This window comes from Colias philodice, chromosome 32, assembly GCF_061535455.1.
Source record: "Colias philodice isolate Cphi_HAF_F1 chromosome 32, ilColPhil1 Martin Lab GWU primary, whole genome shotgun sequence".
Classification (NCBI taxonomy): Eukaryota; Metazoa; Arthropoda; class Insecta; order Lepidoptera; family Pieridae; genus Colias; species Colias philodice.
The window spans coordinates 1,821,768-1,838,620 of record NC_143117.1 but is presented as its reverse complement, the minus strand read 5'-3'; the positions used below and the strand labels follow the sequence as shown (position 1 = coordinate 1,838,620).

The 16,853-nt window shown below is 32.7% G+C and overlaps 1 long non-coding RNA gene across 1 annotated transcript; it reads left to right on the top strand.

The window, feature by feature from the left end:
- Nucleotides 1-590: 590 nt before the first annotated feature.
- LOC149474939 (uncharacterized) lies at nucleotides 591-15,433 on the top strand. Its single transcript, XR_016318179.1, has 4 exons — nucleotides 591-741; nucleotides 1,019-1,228; nucleotides 1,694-1,798; nucleotides 15,085-15,433. It is a non-coding gene; the product is annotated as an uncharacterized LOC149474939 (long non-coding RNA).
- Nucleotides 15,434-16,853: the final 1,420 nt, after the last annotated feature.

The following is a 16,853-nucleotide window of genomic DNA, read 5'->3' as shown; positions in this document are numbered from 1 at the left end:
CGCAATTTAATTTGAACAATCATTTCAGGCAATATATTTTTTGCTTGATAGTTGAAAATTGAAATCAAACTTCAAAATAAGATGTGCCTGGAATAAATGCTCATATATATTTGCATCGTTATTGAAATAGGAGAGCGATATTGTTTCAGAGAATATCTACAATTGATATAATATCATTTATTTTCAAAATTTTAGAAATAAAACTAAAGATCTAAATGATTACAAAATGGATGGTTTTTAAAGATTTAGGTGATTTAAAAAAAAAAAAAAAACTTTTCAGTTGTAATAATTAAGTACATGATAATTAGCTTATAATTAGTATTTATATAAGTTTCATTATATGAATAATACGGAGTCTTTAAAAATGAGATATTTGGAAGTGCTAAATATAATTCAGTCAAATTTCTTAAAACATATTGAAGGAACTTACTAAGGATAATGAAGAAAACGACAATAAAAGAAATTAGTCCTTTATTTTTTAAATGCTTTCACATATTGTAATATTACATTTTATACCTAAAACAAAACTGTCTGCTGCCACGGACGCCATCTTATTTTACGGTTTTGTTTACTTGTGGAAAGATGTCATTGTGAATTTTTTATGATTTTCCAGTGTTTTTCGACCATATGCGAGTGTAATAAGTATAATTGAAAATAAGAATAGGTACCTACCATGAAGTGTTCTTTAGTAGGTTGTGGCCTATGCCAAAGCAAAAACAGGCCGAATCTAACCTTTCAATGGTAAGTGGCTAACATTTCGTTAAATTGTTGCTTATATTAAAGTGTATTTATTATCAAGTGTATAGAAATTTTTTAATCATTTTACATTTAATCATCTTAGTTATTATGAGCTGTAGAAACCCGCAATATTCTCATTATTTCATTTGCATCGATAACATAAACATGAGTGCTAGTGTCGAACATCATCGCATAAACACCTTATCGATAAATTATTAATTTGTTTATTAATAATTACGTGCGAAGTTATAATATATTGTTGTATATTTTCTCGTTTTAGTTTACCAAGTAACGAATCCCGGCGAAAGGCAGGTTGGAAAAGATTGGCATAGAAAATATCCGGCCAGGAACTAAAAACATTAATGTGTGCTCATTGCAATTTGAAGAGAGCGCATTTAATAAGACTTTAAACATCGTTAGATTGAGAGATGATGCTATCCCAACAGTATTTGCAAAGGTCAATAATTCATCAATCTTTTTATTAAACAAGGTAATTGAAATTGTACCCCCTTACTGTTGACCGATTAATCTAATTGCTATAAGCTTCACAATATCTTTTTTGACTGATATGCTCTAGAGACCTAGAGTGTCATGAGACAAGTGGTGTGATGACTGGTACTTAAAACCTACTGAGTTATTTTTTTAGTTTTTAAGATATTACCTACATTAATAAAATCTTTTTCTATACTTAATATTGTAAAAAGGAAAGATTTGATTGTGTATGCACAAAAAGACCTCAAAACTACTGGTCCAATTTTTTTAATTCTTTCGTTGTTGGAAAGCTACACTATCCATAAGTATAATACACTATGTTTGTTCAATAAATGCTTTTAATAAAAAGAATACTAAAAGTTTTACAATTTACCAAACATTGAGTCCATGTTTCTGTAGCAATCTATTTATTATTACTTGGGACCATATCCAATGTTATAAGTAACATTTTTATCTCTTTCAGGCAGACCATCCATCTCAATTTGCCTTAATTGACATATCAAATACTACTGATCAACCATCATGCTCAGGTTATCCACATCCACAAGATGCCAAGGATCTTGAATTGGTAAGAGCAGTTCTTGAATAGAAAACCTATATGAAATAATTCTTGTTTAAGGTGGATGTTCCGACCGTCCCTCCATACATTTTTGATGACGACTAAACACTTAACACAGACACTATTTCTTTAAAACTAATCATTTTTGTTAAATTTATATTTTTGGTTTTATGGCATTCAAATGCTTTATAAATATAAATTTATAAAGAATAGAAAAAATTCGATCACGAGGCGGGACTCGAACCCGCATCCTTCGCGCCATTCCGGGGCGGATGCCTCACCAACTCAGCCACTCGTGACCCGCCCGAGTGATCGAATTTATTCTATTCTTTCAGTTTTATGTGTCTGAAGGGACACACCGCGCGCCATCTATTGAGATGATTAACAACCATTTCAACCAATATGAAGCACTTTTCAGTGAATACAATATTGTAACGATGGAACACGACCTTTTTTGTTAAATTTATATTTTTGGTTTTATGGCATTCAAATGCTTTATAAATATAAATTTATAAAGAATAGAAAAAATTCGATCACGAGGCGGGACTCGAACCCGCATCCTTCGCGCCATTCCGGGGCGGATGCCTCACCAACTCAGCCACTCGTGACCCGCCCGAGTGATCGAATTTATTCTATTCTTTCAGTTTTATGTGTCTGAAGGGACACACCGCGCGCCATCTATTGAGATGATTAACAACCATTTCAACCAATATGAAGCACTTTTCAGTGAATACAATATTGTAACGATGGAACACGACCTTTTTTGTTAAATTTATATTTTCCAGTTCCATCGTTACAATATTGTATTCACTGAAAAGTGCTTCATATTGGTTGAAATGGTTGTTAATCATCTCAATAGATGGCGCGCGGTGTGTCCCTTCAGACACATAAAACTGAAAGAATAGAATAAATTCGATCACTCGGGCGGGTCACGAGTGGCTGAGTTGGTGAGGCATCCGCCCCGGAATGGCGCGAAGGATGCGGGTTCGAGTCCCGCCTCGTGATCGAATTTTTTCTATTCTTTATAAATTTATATTTATAAAGCATTTGAATGCCATAAAACCAAAAATATAAATTTAACAAAAAAGGTCGTGTTCCATCGTTACAATATTGTATTCACTGAAAAGTGCTTCATATTGGTTGAAATGGTTGTTAATCATCTCAATAGATGGCGCGCGGTGTGTCCCTTCAGACACATAAAACTGAAAGAATAGAATAAATTCGATCACTCGGGCGGGTCACGAGTGGCTGAGTTGGTGAGGCATCCGCCCCGGAATGGCGCGAAGGATGCGGGTTCGAGTCCCGCCTCGTGATCGAATTTTTTCTATTCTTTATAAATTTATATTTATAAAGCATTTGAATGCCATAAAACCAAAAATATAAATTTAACAAAAAAGGTCGTGTTCCATCGTTACAATATTGTATTCACTGAAAAGTGCTTCATATTGGTTGAAATGGTTGTTAATCATCTCAATAGATGGCGCGCGGTGTGTCCCTTCAGACACATAAAACTGAAAGAATAGAATAAATTCGATCACTCGGGCGGGTCACGAGTGGCTGAGTTGGTGAGGCATCCGCCCCGGAATGGCGCGAAGGATGCGGGTTCGAGTCCCGCCTCGTGATCGAATTTTTTCTATTCTTTATAAATTTATATTTATAAAGCATTTGAATGCCATAAAACCAAAAATATAAATTTAACAAAAAAGGTCGTGTTCCATCGTTACAATATTGTATTCACTGAAAAGTGCTTCATATTGGTTGAAATGGTTGTTAATCATCTCAATAGATGGCGCGCGGTGTGTCCCTTCAGACACATAAAACTGAAAGAATAGAATAAATTCGATCACTCGGGCGGGTCACGAGTGGCTGAGTTGGTGAGGCATCCGCCCCGGAATGGCGCGAAGGATGCGGGTTCGAGTCCCGCCTCGTGATCGAATTTTTTCTATTCTTTATAAATTTATATTTATAAAGCATTTGAATGCCATAAAACCAAAAATATAAATTTAACAAAAAAGGTCGTGTTCCATCGTTACAATATTGTATTCACTGAAAAGTGCTTCATATTGGTTGAAATGGTTGTTAATCATCTCAATAGATGGCGCGCGGTGTGTCCCTTCAGACACATAAAACTGAAAGAATAGAATAAATTCGATCACTCGGGCGGGTCACGAGTGGCTGAGTTGGTGAGGCATCCGCCCCGGAATGGCGCGAAGGATGCGGGTTCGAGTCCCGCCTCGTGATCGAATTTTTTCTATTCTTTATAAATTTATATTTATAAAGCATTTGAATGCCATAAAACCAAAAATATAAATTTAACAAAAAAGGTCGTGTTCCATCGTTACAATATTGTATTCACTGAAAAGTGCTTCATATTGGTTGAAATGGTTGTTAATCATCTCAATAGATGGCGCGCGGTGTGTCCCTTCAGACACATAAAACTGAAAGAATAGAATAAATTCGATCACTCGGGCGGGTCACGAGTGGCTGAGTTGGTGAGGCATCCGCCCCGGAATGGCGCGAAGGATGCGGGTTCGAGTCCCGCCTCGTGATCGAATTTTTTCTATTCTTTATAAATTTATACTAATCATTTTATCACTTCTCTACAATAAAATGTGTCCGCGTTCGACCTTTTTAATCAATAACTTACATTATTTACTTAGAAAAACAACAGTGAAATACCGGCAAAATTTGACACTTCTACAGTAGTGTGCGTGACTTTTGCCAAGCGAAACACGACATAAAGCACGACATCTAGCGCGTCAATGTCTAAACGAATGGCGATGTTTAGACATTGACGCGCTAGATGTCGTGCATTCGCGTTCGTTATCTTATACATAATTCGCATAATTCTAATAAATCAAAGTTCTATGTGTAATAATTGAGTAATTTCATTTCCAATCGTTCAAAGAAAATAACAATAAAATAAAATAAAACTAATGACCTTAGAAACTATGTTTTTTTTTGTAAACAATTTATTACTCATTATTGTTCGTCCGTCGTAGGTCTGTAAACTGTATTGTACACTGAAGGTAAATGGTACTGTAGGTACTTTAGTTCGGCGTCGTCGTCGGCTTGATATAAAATTACATTCTTGATTTCATTGACACGCGCTATGATTTGCGCGCGGAATTTCTTGTGTTGTGAATTTATTTTTGTATGCTATGCATTTTTTGATTCAAATTGCAATATTTCTCTAGTATGCATTTGAGACTATATTGTAAATTGTAATAATTGATCGTGGGTATAGTAATTAATTATTCTAATAACGCAATTAGTAATATGTATATGTATTTTCGGTGGGATTCAAAACAAAAAATTGGCCCGTGATTTTTATGAAATTTCACCACATTGCAAATCACATCAATCATAGTTCATACACATGTATGACGAAAGTGATTAGTATTGTGGCTAACATTGACTCATCAGTTCATCACTGAAACCAGTGATAAATCAGTACCTATATCATATTGTGTTTGAATATTTTTAAACAATGATATAAGTATACAATTATTATAAATCGATAAACTATCAAAGTAATCACAAACTTGCAAACATTGGTAAAATATGCTTTAGCGAATTTTCAGACAGACACACAATTTTATTACTTAGTTTGTTTTAGCAAAGTAGGTACCTACTCCGTTTACGTCACGCGTCGGCCGTCGCGTCGTCGAAAACGGTGCACCCAGAAACAAACATACCTAATTACCTAATTCAGTTACAATCCTTCTTTTGTTCCAATACGATTTTTTTTCCTGATAGCTAATAGCAAAACCATATGTTACTTTGTTTTCGTAAATATGTTTTTCACCTTCCTGGTTATTTTCACTTAATGAAATATAATAAAATAATAAATAGTGTATTAGATTTGTTATTGTATCTTGTATACGAATTATTCTTACTTGTTGGTTATGAAATGTTCAAATACCTATTGAAATAATTTACTGTTACAAATCATTAGTGTTATTAGTTTTGAGTGAATAGGCATGGATCAGAAATTCAGAATATTATATGCTGCTAACTACTCAAATACATACATGTTTTGATAAAAAAAACAATAGTGTACAGTGAAATTAGTCTCGAGAAATTTTTGCATATGTAGTGGTGTGTATATTACCATATATTACTCAGATCTTAGAGCGCGTTTCCATTATATCGTTCTAGCCTATACAAAAATGTTTCGATATCCTAACATTACTATTTAATTTTATACTTATCCCTAGCAATACTCTGATTTATGTTTTAAAGAAAATGGTTTTGACTTTATAAAAAAAATAATATATCATTCAATTTTACGTCCTTGAGCCAATGACAAGGCGAATACCGTGAAACAATAAAATATCTTGTTCATAATAATTTGTTTCGTAATTAATATTTGACCATAATAATTACGAAACAAAACAAATAAATAAATCGTCACTTGATAGTGGAAAGTGGAAACACGCACAAAACCAGAATAAACCAGTTTACGCTGTCCGCAGGTGCCTCGTGCAGTCCGGCGTCAGTCGCTTGGTACCGTTAGAACATAAAGCACACATTTCATTCGAAAATTATAATTATTACGTAGTTTAATTGTTAAATTTTGTATTTGTTGATTGTTGTTATTGTTTGTTATTGTTGTTATTGTTTGTTATTAAAGTGAAACTTTTATTACATCGTCTCAAACTTTTTGGTCTGTGTAGCGCATGTCGCGTGTATCGCGGCTGCCGAGTAGGTAAACCTACTCGGCAGCCGACCGTCACGCGACATGCGCTACACAAAGCAGTGTTCGGAACCGTTCGAACAGTTTCACTTTTACCGTGGTTTACATTTTTGGCCGGAGAACACCTAATTCATACACGTCTTCACTGAAGTAAAAATCGGCACTGCTTGTAATGTTTGGAACTAATAAAATATTAATAATACTAATATTATATACTTGAATAAAAACTAAAAATAAAATGTTGTTTTTTTTTATTTGCTGACCATACACTACTACAAACGAAAAAATTTCTCCAAGCTAATTTACCTGTAATGTAATAAAATAAAACTGCGTTTTATTGTAATCAATTTTGACATTATTTATTTTCCAAAATTAATGATGAATAAAATAGTTTACGCCAACAAATATGTATAACTTTTATTTTTATAACAATCGTTCATACCGTAGCAGGTAGCGTTTTGAGTCTCACGCAACGTTGCCGCATCGCATGACAGCAGCAATTGCGACGTTGCCATTCCTTTAGTATAAACAAACACTATGGATACCTACGCGTAGGTACGCTCGCGAATGCAAATTCGGTGATTTACTAATTTTTGATAATCATTGAATTCGTTTTGAAATAGCCTGTACTTTGTAATTTTTAGTGTTATAGACATTTATAAAATGTGGTGCTCATTTTTTTTTGTAATAAATTATCCCGCTACGCTATTGTATTTTCGTTGTTTTATTTCAAGTGAACACCCATACAATTTTGTCACGAGCCGCCTCTGGCCTCTGGGTGAAATCAACCAGTCAAATGATTTTTGTTCTAATTGTATTTTGGTAGTAGTTTGTTTAGAATTTACATTACCATTGTTAAATTTTTATTTTGTATTTGCAGTAAAATAAAACGATGAAAAACTTCATTAGGTATATTGTCTACTGTATCCTCCACAGTTGTGTGACCCCGACGTGCATTGAACACGCAGCTTTCTGATACTAGTAGCTAAAATCAAAACCACAGATATGTCTGTGATCAAAACCATAATAATATTTTTACCTACCTATTATTTTACTAAAAGTCGAGTGCATCGAAATCGTAAATATATGTTTTTCACCTTCCTGGTTTTTTTTCCATAGTAAATAGTGTTTTTGATTTGTTGTTGTATGAATAATTATTCTTACTTGTTGGTTATGAAATGTATATTGAAATAATTTACTTTTACAAATCATTAGTGATATTAGTTTTGAGTGAAAATGCTTGGATCAGCATAATATCATATATGCTACTTCAAATACATGTTTTGATAAAAAAAAAACAATAGTGTAATGTAGGTAATAAAATAAAACTGCGTTTTATTGTAGGTAATCAATTTTGACATTATTTATTTCCCAAAATTACAATAAAATAGTTTACGCCAACAAATATAACTTTTATTTTTATAACAATCCTACTTCCTACTAATGCGAAAGTTTGTGAGGATGTGTATGTGTGTGTTTCACGCAAATACTACTGAACCGATTACAATGAAATTTAGCACACATATAGAACGTAACTTGGACACATTGAATAGGTTTTATCCCGGAAATCCCACGGGAACGGGAACTATACGGGTTTTTTTTTTGAAAATGCGGGCGGAAAGCTAATCGTTCATAATATAAACCGTAGCAGGTGGCGTTTTGAAGTTTTGTCTACCCATACAGAAAAATGAAAACCACAACCCGAAAAGGAGATTGCCCAAGTGACTATGGCACTTGGTATCGCAATCAAACTTATTGTGTCAAGATGAAATATAGCTCAATTTAAAGCTTGATGTTAGTACTTTTAGATATGATTAAAGTTTTTATGTAAATAAGCCGCAGTTCGCGACAATAAAAATAAAACAATAGTTTTATTCAACACTTCAAAAAACTACTTAATCGAGTTTAAACTAACGATGAACGTTAAGTTTTACATTTATTACATAGGTAATATTTTAATTTACAAGACAAATGTGAAAAGTAAATCGTAATTTAAACATTATTTCAAAATAACATCGAACAATGCGTCGAACACATTCATTTGACATTTCAAATAGAAACTATGACATATGACGTTTGCAAGAGAGATAGATATAGGTATGTGTCAAAACAAAACTTTTACTTTTATTTCTATTTATTCGGTATAATTACAACTTAATAGTGGTAAATATGATCATTATAAATACAAATAGGAATTAACAATATCACGAACACGTGACACAACTAGTATTTTACCGATTCCATACGTAGTCATAATTACATGTTTCAAAAGAAAAACTTTTACTATTATTTCAATTTATCTGGTTTAATTAAGACTTAATATTGATACATATGATCATTATAATTACAAATAGGAATTAACAATAGGGTATCATTTAAGCTATCACCAATTTAATTAGTTTTGTGTTTCTTAAATAATAGGGTTTGTCCTCAAAATAGTAGATCTGTCACCAAAATGTAGTCACCAAACAATGCAAAATCAGTTCCACAATAAATCACCTAAAATCCTGAGATATAAGGTCTAGTACCAAATAAATGTTTTTGTATGTATTATAATAGGTGTGTCCTAATAAGTATTTAAGCAAACTAATTTAAAGAGATCACCAATAAATCTAGTTAAGACTCCCAAGGTTCTAAATTTCCACTGGTAGTATAAATTATATTTAAATAAATTTTTTAGCAGAGTAGTAAATAAAACAATTAAAGTCAAAATAATCAATATTTATCGTTTAAAATAATTACCACTGAACAATCAGCGCTGGTTTAAAATAGCTGGCTTATGGCTAGCAGAATAGTAGATAAAACACTTAATTAAAGTTAAAATAATCAATATTTATTCTTAAAAATAATAACCACTGAATAATCAGCTCTGGTTTAATAGCTGGCTTATGGCTAGCATAATTGTAGATAAAACACTTAATTAAAGTTAAAATAATCAATATTTATTGTTAAAAAACAATAATCACTGAATAATCAGCGCTGGTTTGGATTTCGAAGGGCGCCCCCTTTGATCATTTTTTCATTAAAATTATAAATTGATGTATTAAATTGGTAACGAATACTATTAATTTAATATCTGAACGAAATAAAATGTTACTACTGTATTGGTGACAAAATATCAAATAAAAAGGAGTCGCAGTCAGGGATCGATAATCGATTTATTTGGTGACAGATCTACCATTCTGAGCACAGAGCTATTATTTAAGTAACAAAACTGTTATTATAAGAAAGAAGTTTATATTCATGTAATGCAATATAATTTTATTGGTTTTCGATCTCTTATTTTACACATATATTAACATTAATTTGATAATTCATACCTGGGAACAATTTTTGTTTATCTGAGAACGAAAATATTTCGTGGTGATAGATCTATTTATTAGGTGATACAACTTGATGACAAATATAAATTTTGGTGATAGAAAATATAGTTCCCTTAACAATATAACGAATACGTGGCACAACTAAAATTTTACCGATACCACCCGTGGTCATTCTCCTTTGTGGGTCATTTGTAACAGGACGGCGGTTCTACAGCGAAAAAAGAAAAATGATGGTCAGAACGCTGATACCGGATACCTTAAGATACTGAGTACTACTTTTGCAAAATGCATACAACAGATTTTATACCGCATTCCCGTAATACCACATTTGCTCTTTACTGGCATGCTTATGTGTGAAAGATAGTGGCCGTGACTCCACTCCTGTTGGTCGTAGAGTGATGATATATAACCTATAGCCTTCCTCGATAAATGAGCTATCTAACACCGAAATAATTTTTCAAATCGGACCAGTAGTTTCCGAGATTAGCGCGTTCAAACAAACTCTTCAGTTTTATAATATTAGTATAGATTATTTAAATATAACATTGTTTATCTCACATTGCAGTAACAAAGATCTGTTCCTGGTAATTAAGACTGCATTATATTATATTAATTTAAATATTTTCTATTCATTTCATTACATGCAATTTCCTTCATAAATAGAAAATCTATCCTCAAACAAGAACATGGTAACTGCTTTCCTGCTATATTATGTCACAGAATACATAATAGTAGCTAAACGCTACAGAACGGACACTCTCCACCTCCCGCCAAAATTAAACACTTACCTCACCCCGCACGATCAGCCTGAAAATGGTCCGTATTTGTCTGCAAGGACGATACGCAACGAATGATTTAATAGACTCGACATCGGTCTCATCGTGACGAGTATGTACATACATATTATACTGGTTATACAAATATACATTGGTTATACATATGATGATTTAAGATGTTCGTCATGTTTATCACAAGCTTCCGTTTCAATTGGATAATTGTTAAAAAGTTCGAGAATTGATAAGGGTAAGCAAGCAAGTATTTAGTTACACGATTTATTCTGATAAGATATTGAGTGTATCTATGTATGCGTCTATAAAAATTTGTGGTTTTCTTCGTCAAGCACAGTTCCACCGTGAGCCTTATGGATCGCACATAACCTATAAGATATAGGTAATATTTTATAACAATAATAATTATTGTGGTAATATTAAACCAACTTAGTGGTGTAGTGCACTTAAAGGAATTTTGAGAAGGTAAACATTTTGATTTTGTATACGATTAAAATGATTGTCAACAATTATAATTTATGCGTTGTCTATTTATGTTTTTAAATACCTGAAGTGTGACTTTATGTTCAATAAACGCGCCAAGTTTAAAATTCACTCGGACAAAATTTCACTGTTCCCATGAAAGTTCGATATGAAACACGTCAAAATTTCATATTTGTATGGGTGAAATAATATAAATTCTCGAATTTTGCATGATAGAAATTAAAAAAACCACTACTTTCATTGTTTCATTACTTACTCGGTTGGGCGGAAGCGGTGCGCGGTCGATTTTGCAATTGGCTCGCGTACGGTGTTTCGTTCCAAGCGTGCAGAGTGGTGACGTGGCGGCAACGCTCGTCGCCGTTCAACTCCTTCGTGATCCATTAAATTAATTAGTAATCGTACACTAAAATCTAAGCCCGTTAAAACTGTTCAATTTGAAAACGCAATATTTGTGGAGCGCAATCATACTCCAAAGTGCCCTCCGCGTCCTCCAGCCCAATACGACAAATAAAAACATGTTTATTTAACATATATACTTAAACTTTTGGCGGTAAAAGATTAAAGGGAGTGGAGAGGTCGAAAGGACGTCCAAAGATTTGGTCAAATATTGGAGAATAAGGGACGAATAATTTTGGTGTGTAACTAGAGATTTGGACCCTGACCTTAAATTGAACTTCATTTTAATTTAGTCTTTTCGAATTATTTAATTTAAATAATAAATCAAAGGAGAGGAGAGCTTGAAAGGTCTTTTAGATTCAGCTTAATTGTATGAGCGACACTGATTATACAAAAATTGTAAAATCTCAAATCCTGTCTGTAATCTTTTGGCACGGCACACGGCCATACGGTATAATGAATGAAAATACGGTAAGATTTTGAAAAATTATTTCGGTGTTAGATAGCCCATTTATCGAGGATGGCTATAGGCTATATTATATCATCACGCTAAGACCAACAGGAGCGGAGCAATGCGGGTGAAACCGCGGGGAACAGCTAGTTAAATATATAATATATATTTGTTTCACTTTATACGTAAATAACTCTTTAAATAAATAGGATTTTGACCAAAAAATATGCGCGATTGCTTATAATATTATGTTAGTGCATCCGTTAAAACAAAATTTTTCTAACTGGAATATTAATAAAAAGTCTTTAAGGATAGGTAAGTAACAATTATATTTTAAAATAGTATTATTATTTATTACATCGAGTTAATATGTACTACGTACTACGTAGTACCTCAATGATTAATTATTATTATTTTTTGAACATATTTCTATGGTGTAGTGATAGACTCGGACTTAAAAATATTACTATTTTGTGACGTTTAATAAAATCTACTTTCTTATAGGTTCCCGGATCAAAAGTACATAATTTAGGCGTAAGTTATGTTAATTTTTTGATACTTTTACTGTAATGTAAATTTTGAACACAACATTAAAATAAGCAAAGAAAATAGGTAGTTAAAAATACGAAAGCCATTTTCATATATTTTTTCTATTATTGCAGAGTTTGAATTTCCAATATGTAAGTACAGTTATAACTTATAAGTAACATAATACAGGGTGTCCCACTGTTGGTATAAAATGCTCAAAGGAGGATATAGTTTTGCATACGCTGAGTACGTAAAAAATTCTTATAAAGTTCCAGACGTAGTTTTTTTTTCAAATAGATGAATTCTTAAAACTCTATGTGTACAACCATAACAAGCAATCCGCCCAGCTTTGCTACCAGCACGTGACCTATCGTTTAAGATTATGTTTTCATAGACAAAATGCTCACATTAGCGAAGCAGTATATGCCGGTTGCGCGAAGCTAGAGAAGAAAACATGGATTTTCAGGAAAAATTTAGCAAAAATTTTTTGATGTAATTTTGTTGTTTAACTATTTTTCCGTGATCAGTGTATGAACTACAAGTCCCTTCACGCTTAGTATACCAATATTGGGACACCCTGTATAATTGGTAATTTATTAAGAACTAGCTTCCGCCCGCGGCTTCGCCCGCGTGGTGTTTTGATAAAAGGTAGCCTATGTTCTTTCTCAGGGTCTAAAGATTGTCTGTGCCAAATTTCATCAAAATCGGTTGAGAGGTTTAAGCGGGAAAGCGTAACAGACAGACAGACAGACAGTTACTTTCGCATTTATAATATATTTGTGGCGCATAATATTAACAAAAGTTAAATTGATGAACTAATAAAGAAGCTATGAACGAAAAGATGTGAATTATATGCAATCAGCCCATGAATACAGGTAAAGTCACAAGCAAATGCTAGTAATATATATATATTCAAAATGTGCAAGTGAAGCGCTTTCAAATGATACCAAACACGGCATATTTATCTTAACTTTATTTTTTTACTCTGTATGTTTTGTCCGCTAGAGGGCGACATTAGATTTTGTGAAACCCCATACCGTCATATCCTCCAACATTGCCTTTCCAGCCTATCTTTGCCCAAATAGAAATTTTAACTTTCCCGAGTGTTTATGTGGAGTAGCATGACATTTAAGACTTGTTTTGTTTTTTGGTAGAAAATTAAAGTCTTTTCTCGCAACACTGATTAGATGGCACATGTATAACGTGAATCAGTCTGCTGCTACATGTCGACAAAGTAAGAGGTGTTTTGGTGGTGCCAAATTTTTCTAAAAAAACTTGTCTCTGATCACTGGGAATCAATTAGAATACGTGAATATTATAAATTTATAAAGAATAGAAAAAATTCGATCACGAGGCGGGACTCGAACCCGCATCCTTCGCGCCATTACGTGAATATTTCTTATTATTTATTAAACTAGAATATAAAAAAGGAGGTTATTTGTTATTTCCAAGCAAAAATACGTAGTATTATAGGAGTTTTGTCGCTGGGCAATGTTAGGTTAATAAACGTAGTGTGACCTATCCCAACATTGCCCAACCGTTTTGAGGTGCTAGGGCTGACACATTTTTAACAGACTTCTCAAATAGGTAGCAAGGTAATTTTTTTAGGTATAAATTAAGTACACAGCATGTTTTTTCTTTTAGGTACCTAGGTAGGATTGTACGAGTATGTATGTCTACCTAGGTACTTTTTAAATGTTTAGTAGAAATTACGTATAGGTACAATAAATATTCATAATTTCAGTTTCATTTTAAAGATATACCTAGAAACAGTACGAACGCAATATTATTGCATGTGTACCTTCCTATTACTTGTTACCCACCTACATATTTTATTAAACTTAATTTTTTCATCCTTTACCTATTTGATTTTTTTGTGACAACCCTAAACCCTAAAGATTTTTGTATGAAGATTGTGAGAAAATTACACCTAACTTTGCCCATACAATTTAATGAAGATCTACTTATTTTGGATCATTTTTTGTAAGAGATTCAGCATCTTTGCTTTGTCTTCTACTATGTCTCTTAAAAACAGCTATGTAAGTCTTAAAATGGCTGAAATATTAAAGGTGGGCAAAGTTGTATACTTTTCCACCTTATTTCGCCCACCTCTTTCTTCCTTATTTTTAGAGAAACTATTAAGAATATGATTATTTCAAGTATGTATATCTATTAATTCTAAATTCAATTCCCTACTCAAATAACAGCATCAATTCTGTACATATTTTATTTTTTCTTGTATATGATCAAAACACTGTGAAAAGCGGGCAATGTTGGAGGATATGACGGTATAGCCTATAACCAGCGGACAATTAAGAGACTTCTAATGATATGTCATTTGTCGAATTCTGATAAGTAGTTTAGAAGTTACGAGGGAACAGATGAACATACATACATACATACATATATACATACATACATACATAGCCTGTCAAAATCATAACCCTCCTTTTGCTTTGCCGTAGTCGGGTAAAAATATGTTGAATTTAATAACTTATCACCTGAAATTTTTTAAATTATATGTATTTTTAAAAGTGTTTTCCCGTTCAAAATATGTAATTACTAATAATAATTAATCAAAGTTACTATACATTTTTTTTATTGACTTTATATTTTTAATTTCACAGGTACAGCCAAGGAATCGGCTAGAGAAATAAAGAAGATAAAAGAACGTGCGGTGAAAGTAAACGACGACTTTAATGTAAAAAGAAATGAAAAACTTTGTGTTAATATGTTATAGGTATAAATAAAAAGAGATACCCGCTCTGCTACCCGAGAGGCCGAGACATATTTATTTAATACGTCCTTATATACGTATAAAATCAAATGTTTTTAAATTCTTAAGTCGATAATTAATGAAAATTGTATTTTACTTTTAATATTTTATTTTAAACTAAACATGTAATGCTTTGGGGTAAAACCTGTTAATTATGTACTTGTTATGAAATAAAATAAATAAATCAATTAATAAATTAATGTATTTTATTTATTACCTCAACACCCTTTACTTAACACACCTGTATGAAAATGAATACAATTTGAGAGGAAATTTTGTTATTTATTACATAGTTTGTTAAAAAATATATATTTGGAATAAACATGTTTATTCTCCTGTGAAAATCTTGTCAAATAGACGCTAGAGCTCCTTCCTTCAATGCGAATAAAAAACTAATCAATTCATTTTGGATTGAATTTGGTTTATATTCATGTTTGAGGACTCCAATTACTTACATTTTCAGTATCTTTTATATATTATATTTATTTATAGAATTAATCTGTATCTAATTTAATTTATAATATATTTTGTTTATAAAAACAATAATAATTTTTAACAAAAAAAAACTGATATGTCTTTAAATAGTCAGAACCTAACCAATTGGGTCCAAAATATGCTTCCAAACAAAAAAAAATATCATCAAAATCGGTTCACCCAATCGAAAGTTCTGAGGTAACATTGTAACAAACAAAAATACAGTCGTATTGAGAATCTCCCCTTTTTGAACTCTCTGAAAATAAAGGTTAACCGCCCACTTCAATAAATAAGATAATATTTTAAATAAGACAATATCATATTTTAACGTCCATATTTACTCAGTAAATAATATAAGGACCTTTTAAGGTTACGATTAATATAAGTTCAAAGTATATTTACGCCTATATAACTGTAAGATAATATTATATTTCACATCCCACTTTGTAAGAAAGTCGAATTTTCATTTCATCTCTTAATTGCGCATGTACTTGGAACTTTATCGTTTAAATTCAGGGGTTCCCAACGTGGGCGATAACGCCCCCTTGTGGGCGCTGCAGGCCTAAAGGGGGGCGGTAAGAGACCCAGAAAAAAAAGGGGGCGTTGTGTAGGGTTTTGGGGTCGATTTATAATTTCATCTACCTAGCTAGGAAGACTCTTAGACACTGAGCTCTCGACTTCGAGAGTCGTCAGTCGACATCTTGTGAACATCAACTAATATTAATTAAGATATAGCTCAAACTCGGTTCGATATAATAGACCGCGGGCAATCATGTTTTAACAAGTTTTTGTTAAATAATCCGATTTGTACATTCCTGTATCAATCGGCTGGTTCTATAATACTTGTTCTTGCCACAGAACATATAAAAGAGGTAAGAAAGGCGTTGTAGGCGGGGCAGACGCGCCAAGGATATGGGCACTGCTCACATCTATGCGATCGCGCTGTTTAGTCACTCGCTATCTGCAACGGAGAGAAGTACTGCGAACGCAGCGACAAAATTATGAGAAAATGCCTTCAGGTGCGGTAATTACTTGCCGTGCAAGAAGCCAAGTGCTTAACATAAACAAAGGAAGCATTTCTTTTCATCGGAAAGTAAAAAAACAACGATATTTTAGTATAAGTCTTTCAAAATGTCCTTCAAATAA